Raw genomic sequence first — 18,140 nt, forward strand, 5'->3', positions numbered from 1 at the left:
AGTGTTAAGAGGAGACTTAGGCACACAGTTGGAAAGATTGGATAGACTCAGTTTAACTTACGCATAATACAAAGTCCTAGTATTTTTATAAGCTTGTATGAGTTACTGTTTCACTAGGGAAGAAGGCCTCTAAACTAAGGACTTTTACACTGAAATCACAGTTGGATTAGTCACATGTATCCGTTGGGGGGGGTGGGGGGAGAAAAAAAAAAAATCAATCTTCATTAAGTTGGAACAATAGAAAAGGCCAATGTTTCAGAACAGAATCCCGGATGGTTAAAGATTAAAAAACCTAAGGACTGATGTAGTATGCTTTTGTTTCTTATTCAGTAAAGAAAAGGTAAATTGCACTTACCTTTCTTTACCAAAGCAAGCTTTTTCAGAATAGAGTATTAAGAATTAGATTTAACATCCTGCAATGCTTAGCACAGATTTGTGTAGTCAACCAACTTGGTATTGTAAATAACCATCAATCTAAAAAAGATGTAGTTAAGTTTCTCCTTATCTGTTTTATGGCACTACAGTAAACAAGTGGAATAACTTAACACGTAGCAACAAGTAAGTAACTTGTCTTACAACTCATTCAGCTCTGTGAAACAAATTTTGTCTCTTTGGCAGGGTCCACAAGACATAGAAAGAAAAGCTCTAGTTTGTCCTTCTGCACTGATCCTGTGATCACTCCTGGTAGGGAAGTTACCGGAGCATATTGCAGCTTCCTTCTGATGCTGCACTCTGACTTCCTTTAGAATAAAACCTGGCTATGCAAAATACAGCACACAGCTTATTCTTCTCTAACATGGCATTGAGACTTAGCCAGCCTGAATGAATCCTGTTGCATGCATCCTACTGAATTTAGTCCACAGTGTCCACAGGCTGGGACTTCGCTAGTTTCACTTTCTTCTCCTATTCTGAGCTGTGACACGAAAATGTTTACATGTACAAGAAAAAGACTCTATCTGAGTACTTATTAAAAAAATAGTTTTACTGTGCTTGGCAAGCTTCATTTCCAATAAGGAAGCACACATCTTGGTTCTAAATTCCTATCAAGAGCTGTACAAATAATAATTGCGAATAAAAAAGAATGCTAGCCTTCTGTTGCCCTCAAAGATATATATAATATTTCAGATAGTTTATTAGTAAATAGATACAGCATCACCAGAACAAAACTAATTTTATGGCCTCAATGCTTCAGGGATCAGAAAGAGAAAAAGGAGTAATGGCAATTCCATTTTATTATTTTCTTTTCCTCTTATACTGATTATCCTTTCATTTAAAGAACATATTTAAATCCTTTAGTCTTTCAAGCTTATAATTTATGAGATTAGAAAAAATTATGCAATATTCCATATCACACCATCTTATCTAGAAAAAGGCAAAAAATTCCATTTTCCTCTGCTACCGCATTAGCTTTATACTCTTGTGTTTAATATTGTTTACACATAGGTACCAGTTGCTGAAATGCTGCTAAGAAAGTTCATAACTACTCAATTCACTACTATATAAATACCTATTAACTGAAGGTTTTATAAAGTATCAAAAGACCCATAAAAGTCATAGGTAAACATCAGTCAGAAAATACCAAAAGCAAAAACATGAGTGTTATATGTTTAATGTGCGTCATTATAAAATAAATGTATAATATAATGAGCTGATACTATCTGTTAGAACAAGAGAGAAAGAAAAAGTAATGGGAACCATTACAAGTCTGACATAATTTCTCACTGATTTAAGACTATGTACAAGCAAATATTGAAAGTTTAGGCTATAACTGGACTGACCTAATACGCAACAGTATGTTTATGTCTACTCAATACATATGAGTATCCTCCACAGAAATAGCTCGAAGGGAACCCGTCTCCTTCATGATACAGAAGTGACCTACGCTATTCTTCTCCTCCCCAAATACATGCTGATTTCCATATCGTCATTCAATGGCCTTTGCCCTTTTCATGTTGGGCACACGTTTCCTCAGCTTTTCATGATCTAGTGAAATCTTCCCTCAAATCCTACTCTGTAAGGGTTTCAGCTCAATAGAGCCACTCTTTTAGTAGATGCACTTGTCAGTCCATGGAGAAGTTCAGGGTAGCACGTGGATATGAAGCTATTGCTACACATAGTACATGAAATGCCTGTTATTCACATGTTGCTCTTACAGCTGGCTATATCAGACATGACCAGATGAATCATGAATAGGGTGGGGCAAAAAGAGGGTGAGGCTTTCAAGAAGCTATCTGGCAGCTATCAAAATTAATAGTGTTAAAGCATGGAAAAACCCTGTACGGTAAAGAGTATTTGAGGATGATGTCTAACCTCAACTGGTCATCAACCTTTCATAACAACCTTGACTGTTATACCCTTTTGCAAAGTATGCTGAGCTAGTAGGACACTTCTTGGACTCCTTTTCCTACTAAAAAGAGTAGTAACCTTTCACTGCATCCTCAAGCAATTAAGCATTGTTGTAGTAACTCAAAGTTCTACCGCTGATGCATGAGCAGCAACATCTACAGCCCACTCACTTACTGATCTTTACAGAACAGTCCTAATAGACCAGAGTTTGTTTGCTGTCTCTCAGCCATCCATGAAAAATACTTAGAGGGTAGAGATAAAGCAACAGTTCTTTTCTTTATCAACTGATACTCAGACAACAGTTATTTGGAAGCTGCTCCTTTAAGAGAAGGCTGGATAGTTGCAATCCAAAGGCTCTGTGTCAAAAGGAAAGGACAAAGATCTGAGGAAAGTTCAGCATTAGCACTACTCAGCCAAGGAGGAGTGAGCAGGAAGCAACGGGGAGTTCACTGGAAGCAGCATCAGGAAACAAGAGAAAGAGAGAGGACCAGAGCAAAGAGTAGCTGGCACAAGGTACAGGAACAATTAAAATCAAGTGATACATCCACCTAAAGAAAGGTCAAGTACCACCAAAGAGTGGAAGCAACAACTGCTGTTCAGCCTGTCTTTTGATTCTTTAACAAGCCTTGTATAATTTCCAGTGTGTAAAATCAAGAGATCTCTCTGAGCCGAAATTCTCACTCCTAAAGAATGAGGGTTCATGATGAATAAAAATCTAATAATTGTCTTTGTTCACTTTGTTTTGAGAAAATTAAAACAACATTAAGTCAAATGTGGAAGGAGATAAAAGAAACACATACAGAAGATAAAATACCTTTAAAAAAGTGATCTAAACCATGTTGAGGGGTGGGACTTGGGTTGAAAAAAATAAAACATCCTTCACCAAAGTAAAATTGGAAAGGGGAGAAACATCCCTGTAAGAACTGATAGCTGTTGTAGGCACCTGTATTTCAACACGTCAAATGTGATCAACTGGACACATGCCATTAGCCATCAGTATTTTACTGCTAAAGAACTACCAAATGTTTATCTGTGCCAGTGTGTTGTGGACTGCTTTTTGCTGCACTTTTCAGAAAGTCACTTTTGCCCCATTTAGTCCTGGAGCAAAAGCATCAGCAAAACGAGCAGAGGTGGACAGATAATGAGTCACGAGCTCCTAAACATTTAAAAATCACATACCTAGTGAAGAAGATTGGCCACTGCCTCATCCAAATTGTTGTTTTATGAAAGAGTTAGGGCTCTTATGCATGAGTTTAATACCATGTGTTTACCAAGCTACAGTAAACTAGCTGTGCATTCTTAGGTCATTACAAATATAAGATAAAATGCACTTGCTTCAACTCTTTCATTAAGGTATGAGCTAATACAGTCTATCTTGTATTGCCATAGGTTAAAAACATGTTCAACATCAGTCACTGTGGTTCAGCTGACACAAAGCTGCTTGTTAAGGCAAATTAATTCTGTTGCATGCTTCAGCCCTCTGCCAATGAAGCCACTCAATTCAAAGAAATACATTTGCCCAAATCAAAAGTTTAGAGAATCAAAGAATGTTTCAGGGAAAAAGTATTATCTGGGGCTGCTTAAAACGTTATTTTAAAAGACAATTCCAATCTGGTGAAACATATCTAACATTTAATTGTGTCTCATTTAAGGAATGCTTATGTCTTTTTGCTTGAGATGGACAACTGGATCCAAAACTTTAATAGCTTGTTTTTAATCAGCAGAAGTTCAGAACCTGTCTAAATTAAGACAATACAATGTTCCTGACATTAGTAGAAACAAGAAAGCTGCAGTATTAAGGAATGAGACACGGCACAAGGAGGCATTTTTAACTAGATTGTACGTAACTTCATTTATTAATTATTAACCTATATATGTGTATTAATCTCTACATAACTGCATGCCAAACTAGAATTTTGCATAGAAGTTTGTGTGAAATGGTTTATTTTCCTCATGCCTTCAACTCAGGTGCTGAAGGCTCTACACCAATTCATCAAGAAGGGCAAGAAGGAGGACCTCGGGCCGGTCAGCCTCAACTTGATCTTTGGGAAGGCAATGGAGCAAATAACCTTGAAAATAACCGGGGGGGGGAGGAAGGTGATCAGAAGTAGTCAGCCTAGACTTAGGAAGGGGAAATGATGCTTAATTAACTAACCTGACAACCTTCTATGATGAGATGACTGGCTTGGTAGATGGGATTAGGCAGGGGATATTATTTATCACTACTTTACTAAGGCTTTTGACTCTGTCCCCCATAACATAAGAAAAAAGTTTTGTTTTGGTTTGGTTTTTTACCATAAGGGTGATCAAACACTGGAACAGGCTGCCCAGAGAGGCTGTGGAGTCTCCATCCTTGGAGATATTCAAAATCCACTGGACACAGTCCTGAGCAACGTGCTCTCGTTGACCGTGCTTTGAGCAAGGGGGTTGGGCCAGACAATCTCCAGAGAACCTTACCAGCCTCAACTGTTCTATGAAATCTTACACTTCTTACTAAGGTTTAAATATCAGAGAGCAAACTTTTTGTTTTATGCTGTCTTTAAATATGAAAATGTTTTAGAACATATGTTTTCTTGCTTCTCTAAAACTGTAAAGAGAAATAAAACAAATTTTTTAAAGAACATCCTTAAAGCACCTGTAAAAACTTCCACACTTGGTTCTGATCCAGCACTACGAAGACGTAATTGGAATGCAAAAATCAAAGAACATTTTAAAAGGTGAGCTTCTGGACAGCAGCAGGGGAAACATACTGTTAGGCAGTACATTCCACCTGAAACTTCTCTGTTTTGCAAAAGTATAAAACAGAGAGAAGCAAGTCAATCCCAGGTAGACTTTTCTATGGTGGCTGAGCACATTCTGGTGCATCTGTTAACATCCATAAACTTAGCATCAGGAAGCTATATTATCACCCATAAAGGAGAAAATGGATGTCAGAATAACTTTGAGCTTCCTCAGAAACATCATACTGGCCAGAGAACCGAGAAGTATGGATAACTCTGACACATGGCATTCATCCATATTTTTGCCTCGTGGAAAACATGAAATTTAAAATACCTTCATATTTCTCTATCCTATCAGCACTATTACTATTTCCACCTAAACTGAGGTTAAGCTAGTTTGGTTAAGCTCAGATGGTTAAAGTAATGTTCTGAAGCATAAACAAACTATAATTCCAGATTTTCATTAAGTTCTGTGAAGCATTGATACTCAATTCTAAAGCTCAAGATATGCCAAAGCAGTCTTGTAACACTCCAACCAGTACTTGCAAAAGATACAAACAAATGCTTTGTCTACAGCAGAGAAATGATACTCATCTTCCCCACATTGCTAATTATCAACCTCTCCAAACATTTTCCACATATTGTTGGTAAGCAACAACACAAATAAAACATTCCCCCCGCCTTTTTTTTTTTTTCTTTTTTTTAAGACTAAAGAGTCAGCGTAGCCTGCAGCACACTAGATGCAACTACACACCACAATTGGGGCAGCCATCTCTTACAACTCCCATTCTTTGGCAGCTGTCAGAGCCAACCGTTTTCTCAGACAGCCTGCCACTTTTCTCAATTCACCCACCTTCCCGTCCTCCCACCCCGCACTCCCATCAGTCTTGCACTGTATCCTCACCTATCCCAGTCATGCCCAGCACAACCATAAGAATGGCCCTTGGGAGCATGACAGTTCTTAGCTTTACGTTGCAATGAAGTAAGAGAACATAAACAACTGGTTATCATCTCAACTTTGTAGCTTCTTAAACAATCATCTGATCATGCGACAAACATACAACTGACCATCAAGACTTTGTTGGACCTGAATTTTAGAATGTTTCCTCTTTTTTTTTCTCCCCTATGCACAGCTCTGCCACCTTCTGCTTTGCTTCTCCTTCTCACCTAATGCTAAAATCTTTGCAGATGTTTAAAGTGGAATGAAACTAGAGTATTTATAACTAAATGAAAAAGAATCCTGAATATGAAAGTTTAAAGTAGAATTATTAGTCAACGATAAACAGTGAAAAAGCAAGACCCAAACTAAAACTTCTCAGATGTTAAATTCCCAAGAGAGGGAAAGACATCCAGAGAGGTCAAAACATATGACCTGTCATTCTAGGTCAGGCAGCAGCGCATACCATCCCAGCAAGGCTTTCATACATACCAGCAGGCAGCAATATTCGAGGGGAAGTTTCCATGGCAAGGGTTTGAACCAACCATGGATGCAGCAGTATGGCAACCGAGGAAAAGATTCTCAGGTAAGCAAGCCACAAGCTCAAGGCCATCTACATTAAAACCAAACACCAGCAGGCAAAACACAAAGCACTGGTGTTGGATGATCATAGACAGAACAAATCATGGTGTCAAAGCCTAAGCTGAAAGACTGCAGTCTCCATCAATGCACAAAGACAAGATCAGCAGTAATGCCTGCTAGTATTTTGTCATCCAAAAGTAAATATAGCTCTAACCAGAATCCTGGGCCGAGCTGAAAACCTTGTGGACTAGGGACAGCCTGCCCAGTTCATTGACAGGATGGAAGGGAGAAGAGTGTTGAATTTAGTTCTGTCAACTGTCTTCTTCACTTGTTTTCCGTACCAAGCAGTCGCCACGTTCATTAGTCTTTTTATTTCCGCACTAATCCTTTCAGTGGCATAAAAGTGGCGTCCACTCAAACAGCAGGCTTGGATTCAGTTACCAACATCAAATCATAGAAAAATTTCAGTTGGAAAGGACCTCCAAAGGTCACCTGGTCCAGCCCCGGGCTCAAAGCAGGGCCAACTAGATCACAGCAAACACAATCATATTTGCTCCAGCTCTTCCCCAAATCCCAGACACACAATGTTCCCTGTGTTCCTATGGGAGTTTTGTTGTTGCTGTTGCTTTTAAATCGTACTCCTGGTCTCTTGGGGAGCAGCTGCAGCATACCATTTCAGCCAGGAAAGCAGCGTGCAATAACTGGCTAGCCTAGCATACTGGCTCCAGCCCTGCCAGTTCCTACCAAGTGAATGTCAATAAAGCATTAACAAAATAACCCCAAAAACACAGCACCGCTACCCTTATACATGCAAGCTCTTCAAATGCTTCTAAAAGGAAACGCCTAGTTTAACTTCTACTATCCAATTATATGACTTCGGAATTCTACCAGACGTTCAGCAGTCAGAACTGCAGTCTCGGTATAGAAGATACCAGGAAAGGACTGCCTCCCCACTACTACATTAGGCACCATCACTCATACACAGATATCAAACTGAATCATCTATACTCCTGGGAAAGGGATGAGCATCACAAGCCCCAGGAAGACAATATGTCTATGTCCATGCATATAGATTTCATTTTCCATATGAGTTATGAGGTACCTACAATTTAAGCCTTTTTAGCTCCTCCCTCCTTCTTCCTTCTTCCACCCCCCAATAAGATACACTCAGGGGACCAGAAAAAAAAAATAAAATCTTTATTGCACTAAATCCCTTTCAGCATTCTGTTTTTCACAAGGAATATATTTCAGGGACTTTGGTCCCTTCCCTCCCTTTATTAAGGTCATCTTAATTAACTCCAGTGGCTAGTTCAGCTACTGTAGGTATCTCCTCCAGTTTATATTTAGTTTCCACCCAAAATATTCTGAATCATTCAAGAGCTATGTTGTAGGCGTGTAAAAATTACCAGAATGCTATAACCTAACTCACAGCAGATATGTAGGAGGGGCCTATCTGCATGTATGAAAAGTAGTGAGTGAGTTTATATTCATATTTCGTTTTAACTAAGATTTTGGCTTCTCTTGAATTGCTTCCGCCTTGCCCTGAAAAGCCCCTTATACATAAACATAACAACAGATGAATTTAACAGGAATAAAGAAGTACTATTTCAAAACCGCTTTGTCTATTTTGAACTATCAGGAACCATTTGTCCTGTACTAGCACTCTAGTACCCCATCAGACCTAGCACTGCTCACGCTAAGCAATCAACCTATCCTCAAGATGCACAATTCCAGCTTTAAAATGAGAACAACCTTAAGGTGGATATAAGAAAGCAAGCTATCATTTAAGCATCGTTCATTTTTCAATGTGTATGTTTATGCAAGAGATAGATCCAACATTCCACTTTTCAGCACTGTATGCATCTGGTATTATGAAACAAATTTTAGAGGTATCAGGCATTTAACAACATCTAGATTTTTAAAAGTGTACTGCTTAAGAAAATAAACAGGTTCAACAGAAAGGACACTTGAAAGGGGGTCAGAATCTTAATAGATTTTCGAGCTCTGTCATTAGTCTACAATCTGCTACATGACCTTGGACAACTATTTTGCTGCAGCTTCCCTTTATGTAAAATAAGCTGAAATGCACAGATGAAAAGTATTTTAAAAGTGTAGCAGTCGAGTATGTAATAAACTTAACATTATCATTAATATTTTGACATTTGTTAAAAGCTTGCCAAAGCCACTTCATCCACCAGTACAACGCTTTGCAGGTTTTTTTCCTATGTGCAGAATCCTAAAAACATACAAGGCTGCTATAGTGCAAGTTTAAAAAACAAGACTTGCTTTAAAAGCAAAAAAAAAAAAGCTTTTCTTGCTTGTTTTAAAACCCTTTTCGTAAAAAAAAACCCAACAAACAAACAAAACCCAACAACACAGAGGTAATAGATGTGATTTCCCAAGGACTAAGGCCAAAAGAGACTTCATTATGCCATTTTAAAAGGTATTTTGGAACTCCCTTTTAATATACCGATATTTTTAGGTATCAGTCATTTAGAAATGCCCCATCTCTTTTAATTTTATGAGCATATGTCAACAAGAGACTTTAGCCAGACCAACTGAGGAACATACAAGTTTCCATTAGGCTTTTGTTATGGAGATGGTTAAACTAGCTTCAACAAGAATACGTTTCTAGTCTGCAAGATCCATCTCATCACACAAGGTCCCAAGGTCATCAAGGCTCCTTTCAGAGCCGACAGCGCATGAGAGATAAGGACAGAAATTCAGTCTGCAATACGAGGGACTGCATGATAACTGCACCTAGAAAAAACAGCGTCGATACAGGAAGCAGCTTTCCACCACCGCGTTCGCTTCTAAACAGCCATTTTACTTCTAACTACATCCTTCCCTACGGCCAGCCTTCATTTTGTGTTCCTGCCTGGGCGCGCGGTTCCAGGCTGACAGCTAAGGAGAGGATACCGGGGGTGCGCTCAGGTGGAGGTGAGATGCCTCCCAGCCTCACCGGGTGCCGAGCGAGCCGCTCCGGTGCCAGGGCCGGGGGAAGGAGATCCCCCCCGCCTCCCCCCGTTTTTGAAAGTATATGAAGGCGCCGCTCCCAATGGCGGGGGAGGGGGGAGCGAGGCTCCCTCCTCCTCCCGGGAGCCCGGCTCCTCCTGGAGAGGCAGGGGAGCCCGGGGACCCCTCTCCTGGCAGGTCGGCCCTGCTATCGTCCCTCCCCCCGGGCGGGCAGTGCCGTGTGTCCCGTCCCTCCCCCCGGGCGGGCGGGCTGGCTGGCTGTGCTGTCTCTCCCCCCGGCAGGCCGTGCGAGAGCGGCGGGGCGGGCACTCACCGCTCCGGCAGAGTGAGAGGCAGCGGCGGCGGCGGCGGCCTCATCCTCCTCCGGCGACGGCGGGCCGATCTTGCTGCAGGTGGCCGCCAGCAGAGCGAGCGGTGACGGCTGAGCGTCCTACCCACAATGGGCGGGTTCAGGGAGAGAAAGTGGGTGGCGGTTAGTGCGGGACAGCGACCGGGCTCCTCGCAGACGCGCACACAGGAAGCGGCGGCGGCGGCACCGGCTCCCGCACCCGCTCACAACGTGTCACCCGGGGGAGGGGGGGAAGGGGCCCGGCCGGGCCTGCGCTTACCTGGGGGCGGCCGCCCCGGCGGAGGCCGAGGCGGCGCCGTTGCCGTGCTGGAGATACTCGCTGTGGCTGCTGCTGTCCACGTCTAAGGCAGCCATTTCCTCTTGTTTCACGGGCTTCTCGGGAGCTGCGGGCACAGCGGGGAGGGGGAGGGGAGAGTCACTGACGGGAGCGATCACCCCCCTCCCTCTCCCTCCCTCCCTCCCTCTCCCCCTAACCCCAGCGCTGCCCCCCCCCTCCCGCACGGAGCCCTCCTCCTCCTCCTCCTCCTCCTCCCCGTGCTGCTGCCCCTGCCCCTCTTCTCCCTCCTCCCCCTGCTCCTCCTGCTGCTGCTCTCAGTGCCGCTCTCGCCTCGCTCGCACACGGACGCTCCGGGGCCGGAGCGGGGAAGCGCAGGGCCGGAGCAGGAGCAGGGAGCCCCGCGGGGCGGCTCGGTCGGTGCGTACGTACCGGTCATGGTGTGAGTGCGAGCGGCCGGCTGGCTGGCTGGCTGGGCGGGAGGCAGGCAGGCTGGCTGGCTCGCACACAGGCCCTGCTGGCTGGGGCTAGGCGGCTGCCGCCGGGGACATGCTTATTGTGCTCACGGGCTGAAGCGGCGGCGGCGGCCCGAGCCTACTCCGGGTTTTTTTTTCCTATTTTGATTGACGGTGCGGGAAAGCCGAAAGGTGGGGCTTGCAGCGGGAGAGGGGGCCCGGCCGACACCGCCGCCCGCCCGCCCGCCTGCCAGCCCGGAACTCCCGCCTACGCTCGCGCGCGCGCGCTCATTGGCTGCGCCTCGCCGCCGCCGCCGCTCGCACTGGCCGCCCGGCCTGCCAGTCACCCGCCAGGGGCGGGGGGGGCGCCCCATGCCGAGGCGGCTTCCTGTTTGCCAGGGCTTGTGCGAGGAACAATGAGGGGGACCTGCCGAGAGCCCGCGGCCTGCTCCGGCCCGGGCCCGCGCGGCCCCCGCGCCGCGGGGAGGCGACCCCGCCGCGGCGCTCCTGCGCCGGGCCGGCGCGGCCCGCGGGGCCTGGCCGCCCGCCCGCGCCGCAGGGGTCAGCGCAGAGGCACAGCTGCGCGGCGGCGCTCTCCCCCGTGCCCCCCCACCCGTCCCCCCGCCGCGCAGGCGGCGCGGTGCGCGTGTGCCCGGGAGGCGCCGGGCTGGGGCCGCGCTCGCTTGAAACCTCCTTGGCGGGGGTGTCGCTCACGGCTGGCGACAGCCGCGGCTCCGGGGCGGCGGCCGAGCTGCGCCCTGCCAGCAGCCAGGGCCGCCGCCGCGCTTTGTCCCCGCCGGCGCGATGTCGGCGCGCCGTCCCCAGGGGAGCCGGCCCGCCTGGGCAGGCCCTGCCGGGCGGCGGCCCCGCGCCGCCGCCGGGTGCCGGAGCCCGCGGGGCAGGCCGCCTCCTCCTGCGGGACGCGGGATGCGGGTCGGCGCCGGCCTCCGGCCGGTGGCGGCGCAGCCCGGCAGCCACACCTCAATGGCCGACCGGCGGGCCGTTGCATAAGCTCTCTGGCCGTCGCGGGCGCGCACCTGACTGGCCCGGGCGGGCTAAATCTAAAAAGCTCCTTTGCCTTTTCTGTAAAATAAAACCCATCGGGGATAAGGCCGCGAGTAAGATTTTAACGTGACACGTCCTCCCGACAGGAGTGTCAACGGTAACGACGAGCTCTGCTCTGAGCTGGGGAGCCAAGCCTTAGCACAAACCGGGTATTTATGCCAGCAGATTTTATTTTAGTCATACGAAGGGGAATTAATAAGATCCCAGCGTCAGTTTGCTGCTCTGTCCCTCATGTTATGCAACACAAAGGAAACTGGGAGCTCTCGGATTGCTAAACTAAGGCAGGAAATATGTTTAAAGCATTATATAAGTATATGATGATACAGAAATTATTATTAGTGGGGCCTGTTTCCCTGCTGCACCGTGTAGCTTGTGAAGGGTTCCCGTAAAGGGAAACAACTTCAGCTTGGCCTTTCCTCACGTCCAAATGCACGTGCAGGATGACAGGACAGTGCGTAGGCTGAGGCAGTGATTTTGACCCTTAGCTTGTAAACTCCCCTGATGAATGAATTTTTCTTAGTTACCTTTCATGTGGTGTTCCAGGGAGTCTGTGAATGAGGCTGAAAAACATTGCATTGAAGAACTCAAACCTACTTTCCTGTTACAATATCTAATGTAATTATCACTGAGAATTACCTAGGAGATACAGCGAGCATAGCCTCATATGTCCATAGTTGTGCTGAGTATTTGAAGCCACAGGCCAGCCAGCTGAACCCATGGAGAAGTTAGTAACTAGGAAGCCCAGAAACACAGTCAGGATTTTCAACAGCCTCTCTGAGCAGAGAATATAGTGCTTTTTAATCAGTCCAGCACTACGACCTTGCAATAACTGCCCAGGCTTAGCCTAGAAACTATTACAGAACAGGAAAAAATGCACTGAGAAAATGTGAATTTAATATCAGGAAGTTATGATGGAGGAAGACTGCAGTATCTTCCCTATCAGTGGAAGATTGCTCTTACTGTATGATGTGTAGTCTTATTTGAAGACCATTTACTTTTGCTGGTATGTTGAGAGTGCCTTCAGGTGACTTTTAATAGTAAGGTGTAAATTAATCCCAAAACTTTGTCACAATTCATTTTTTCCAGGGTAGTAAAAAAACCAAACCCCACTTCTGTTTTTAAAATGTCTATATTTGTTTACATAGTCTCTTGTGATTCTACTTTAGAATCAGTTGTTAGCAAGTTAAATAACATATCGATAGAAGAGAGAAAGCTTTTTTTGCAATTTGTTTTATTGTAATAACAGAACACTCTGAGAAGCAAAAGTTGTAGCCAGGAACAGAAGTCACATTTATTTTGACATAGTAATATAATGTCAGAAATAATTTTTAGCCAGTAAAAGCTAGAATACGCAATCTCGAAAAATGAGTCAGTATATATACATAAGCCAATTTTAGATGAAAAATGTAAGATTACATGATCCACAAGACTACTATTTTAAAAAAAGTATTCTACAGCTGGTATAAAATCTGCAATTTGTTTTGCAATATCAGGAGTTGTTGGTGCAATGGATGATAGCCTGTCATCCTGGAACTATTACGGATGACTTCGGACTTCGGATAACCTAGGAAGTGGTCCATTTAAAGATCGATCTGTAAGAGAAATAATTCCTGTTCATATGCTGGGAAGGTGGGAACGATATTAAAAAATTGGCCCTTGCTAATTAGCAGGGTATTGCCAAACTTTATCAATGGCATTTTGCTTTAGGGACATTATGTTGTCTAGGGCTTAAACTAAATATGAACGTTGGTCTTTCTTCTACAATTGGATGTACGTTGAGAGCTCTACAACTTCAGTGAGATGTTGTCAATAGAGTAGTTTCCTGTACGGATCTGATTGCAGGCTTGGGACAACTGCAATGCTTTAGGACAGAATGATTTGAAATATCAATAATGGGATTGTTTTTATATATTAAGGAGTTTTTCAGTGCAATAAAACTGGGATGTAAATAGGCTTCACAATACTAGTTGAGGACCAACTTTTTCTAGTCAAGTGCCTAAAATTAGGGGGTCACTGTGATGATAATATTACATTCAGATAAAAAGAAGCAAAACATAATAGAGTATTAATAGACTATTAATAAGATAAATTACAGGAAAGTTGCAAAAAGGTATGCTATTATGAAAAAGGGGTGTAAAGAAGAGACTCAGTCAGAAATGTTGCATAGAAACTGATTGATAATAAAAATAAAGTGTTTTTATTTACCACTTCCCAGTGGAGATTAAGAACACATGAGAAAAAAAAAATTCAAGGAAAAAAGGAAATGAGAAAAGACATTATGTGCAGCTTTTTGCTTATCAATATACTAGCATCAGGACGTTCACTAGAAGAATCCTGGATGTATCGGGGAGATCATTGTATCCGTACTGGATAGAAGTTCTGTTAGGTGGTGGTCTTTCTGCTGAGTTAGCAGTGTGCTGATATCCCTACAGAGATTGCGCTCCATGCCCAATTAGAGGAGCCATTGTTTCCTCTTTCTTGAGATTACCCACCAGATGTACTGTATCAGTATGTGATCTGAATAAACTAACCATGACCAGTTTATTATTAAAGAGCCTTGCCTCCTGCTTCTAGGCTGCTGGTGGTAAACTGCAGGTCCTGGGATGAATTCTCAGTCCATTTGCTGAAAATGGTGTGTTGTAATTTGAGCTATGAAGGTACAGAGAAAGCAACACTGGTCTATGTATAATGAGAATACCTCCACCAGACACCAAAACGCAGCTATTTCAGAACTGAGATGCAGCCTTTGAGGTAAGTAGCAGTAGAGTTCAGGAGAGGAAGAGATGCCTTACCAGCTTCTGATGAAACTTCAGGGAAGGTTTTGAAAGATCAAATAAGATGCAAATTGGAAAGAACGCTAAAACTAACATCTATGCGGTAGTTCAGTTGTAAGCTCAATGCTGCATTTGGCCACTATAACATATCTCATTGGTTTAAGTCTTGGAGGTCAGTCTCTGTGAGGATATCAGTTCAGTACAAGTTCAGAAGGAAGTGCACCACCTAACACAACTTCATCCAGTACAGTGACAGCTATACTTGGAAATGTCCCTTCTGTCTGTATACTCCTTTAAAATTTCAGAGTTATGACATATTATTTCTGTCTGTAGTATCCCTTCTATTGGTGACCCTGCATTTATTTAAAGGAACGTGTTATTTAAGGGTTGTTGGTATGTGGTCCAGTTCAGTTTTCACATCCGTGTTACTCCCTTCTTCTGTAAAGTGGTGGTTTTGCCATGCTGAAGCCTAGAATGCAACTGGACAAGACGGGCAGGAACGCGTTCTGCTGTGGTGTGTTCTGTAGCACTGGGAAAACTCAGACTGGGGTCGCTTTAGTTTGAAAGGCTGGGATTAAAATGGCATTGAAGAATCAGTAGAGATGTGATTTAACAACCTGCCTTAAAATGCAGTATTTACTGAAGGGACAACAAGCAGAATTATCTGTAAATCTCATGCCTGAAAAAGTAACTAGGACAACAAGACAACAATTCAGAGGAGGTATCCTTTTGAATTTGAGGTACTTTCTTTTACTTTAGTCATCTGTTTAAAATTTCAGTAGAATCTGGAGGGCCATATGTTTTGGTTTCTAAATGCCAAACATTTACTTGGTACTACAAAAACCAAGATAATTACAAGGTTCTGAATCAGACCTATTAAACTTACTAGAATTCAACTTCATTCTGAATTTCAGCCTTCCTTTCAATTTGTTTAAGTCTTAGCAAACAGGAGAAAGAATCTACCTACTAGTCCTAGATATCGCACTCTTAATTTCTGCATCACGTATGGGCTGATTTGCTTAAGAATATTGGGAGATGCTCACAGAGGGCCGCAGGAAGGACTGACAGGTTGACTTGTGAGGTTTCTTGAGTCAGCATGTAGTAGTTGGAGATCGTTGCATGACTTGAGTCCATCCCCTTAGAAATCAACAGAGAAATGATTCTTTGCCTGGCGTAAAATCAGCAAGGAAGAAGCAGTGGTCAGAGAAAGGTGTTGGCTGGGATTGTGTTGTCATCCCCCAGAAAGCACCTCCCTATCCTGAGATGAGTGGCTCTGAGAGCACAAATTTTGCAAGGTGGGAGCAGGCTTGAGCAGTAGGTGTGGTTTGACCAGAAGAAGCTGAGCCAACCTAATAGCTTATTGACCTCACCATAATTTAATCAACTTACACACCTGCCAGAAAACAAACCCTGCAAAAAATACTGCTCCCCACATTGCAAGCTAAATTGAGTCAGACTAGACACAGCGGGGGACAGGGCTCCATGGGTGGGAGCAGATGAGGAGAGGTAGGACTCCCTTCAGCAGCAGCAAGTAGATTAATTCAGGGTGTCAAGCTTGCTAGACTGGACAGCAACTTGCTTTTGGCTATGTTTGTGTAAAGTGCCTGTCAGTAGCCCGGGATTTCTAGCCTCTAGAGGAACACAAACAGTACTCCAGAGCATCTAAAATATCAAGGCATTTGTATAGTCCACTGCACAAGTGTGATGGTATCCTAGTGTAACCATATAACCAAGACATAGTATTTATTAAAAGTGAAATTGGATTTTAGAAGAGCAATTTTTCTGTTTTACCTGGGAAAGCAATTCTAAAAATACTAGTTTCTGCCTGAAACAACTTCTTTAAAGAGAGGTCAAAGAGAAATCTGTGGTACCTGGATCCAGCTGTTAGCAGGGGAGACATTTCATTCCACTGATCTCACATCCAGTGGAAGCTGTTGACGGGGTAAAGAAAGACCTAGCAAACTGATGGACAGCACAGCATTCGCAGCAGGAACACGCCAGCTCCAGACACTTTCTGCACTTGAGTGGAGGTCTGAGACACGCAACCTAGCCACAGTAAGAGGAAGAGCCTGTGCATAAGTACCCTAACTACCCAGTCTGCGCACAAATCTAAAGGCTGTGACTCTTCAACACAGATGACAGATCTTCAAAGAATGGGGCCAACAGAAAGTCTGTGCAAGCGCTACCTGTGCCAATGTGTGAGGACAGTCCTCTGGAACATTGTTTCTGGCCTAGTCATTGTATTTATGAGTTTTTTTAAGCAATTAGGACAAAATAAGTCATGTTCCCTTTTAGTCAGAAATTCTTCCTCGTTTGTTACAGCTGCAACTCTCCCTGGGTGATATATATTTGTATATTTTGCAAATTGTCAGATTCCATGGAGACTTCTAATATTTGACTGGTAAACAGGCTCTGTCCTTAATAACATGTTAGAGAAAACTAACTCTGCTGTTTTTTCTTTCTTGTGTTAAACTATGTGACTAAGACAGGAGAAGAATTCCAATGTACTTGCACGAGGTTTTTTTCCCCATTAATTGTATTGTCTTGTTTTTAGTTGTGTATACAAATAAATAAGGAGTATATTAGTTATGTCTTCTCTGTAAAATTTGGGTGGTTTTTATTCAATTGGCAGCTTATTCCATCTAAGTAAGAACTCTTTTCATTAACAAAATTTGTTTCTTACAAAGAGGAAACAAGTTCATCTAATCTGTCTCCCATTTGGAGAAAGGTGGCAGGAAAAAGCAGATAGGTACATAGCTGAAAACTTGCCCCGTAGCAGGTAAATCACTGCAGACAACTTTTTCATTTCACCTCCCTTAAATGAGAAATACATACCTCTTTTTTTAAGCTTCCTGCAAGTTACTGCCTTTGGGTCCCATCATGATCCTGTTTGTTTATGCTTAATTCCTACCTGTCAAGGTCACCACAACAGATACAATTTAATTATAGAAATAATTGAAAAAAATCAGATCCTTTAGGTAAGGTTAGAAAAATTGTTCAGAGGGAGAAGTCCATAACCATGACTTGCAGAATCAGTAATATGGCATCGAAGGATTCTTCTCCATAGTCGTTCACAAAATTGGAATGGAAATAAATAGATACATAGATAAATTCACCTGAAAGAAAAAAAATGTGTGGTGTTATGTACTTCTTGTCTAGCGTAATTCTGTCTTTCTCCCAATTTGGCATTTTTCTTTCAGTAGTACTGATAGAAAAGTAGGCCATTGTGGAAATGAAAGAGACTGGCAAATTATATACATGCACATATGTTTACTGAAAAATTGAAAACTTAATAGCAGGAGTTATATACTCTGAAAGGAAATACTTTTAGAGGGGTGAAGTGACATTTTTAAGGAATCTCAGTCTGAATTCCCATTCCCAGAGCGAGAGCAAGCAGGACTGTGTGGCTCCTTCTAGGAGAAGGAAGTCTGGGGCTACAGTCCAAATCACATCCTGTGCTCTCTCTGGCAAGTCTCAGGGTTGTTGGTGAGCAGCCCCAATTCCAGCAGCCTAATGGCCAGAGGGTTAAGGTGGTCTGAACAGTGAGGGCTCAAGTGAGTGTCCATGCTTGTATGTAAAGGAGATTCATAAACGTGGATAACAGCTCCAAGCTCTCACATATCTTTAGGCGAGGGAGGGGGTTTTTGTTTCTTAAAAAAAAA

The sequence above is a fragment of the Ciconia boyciana genome, chromosome 10 (assembly GCF_034638445.1).
Source record: "Ciconia boyciana chromosome 10, ASM3463844v1, whole genome shotgun sequence".
NCBI lineage: Eukaryota > Metazoa > Chordata > Aves > Ciconiiformes > Ciconiidae > Ciconia > Ciconia boyciana.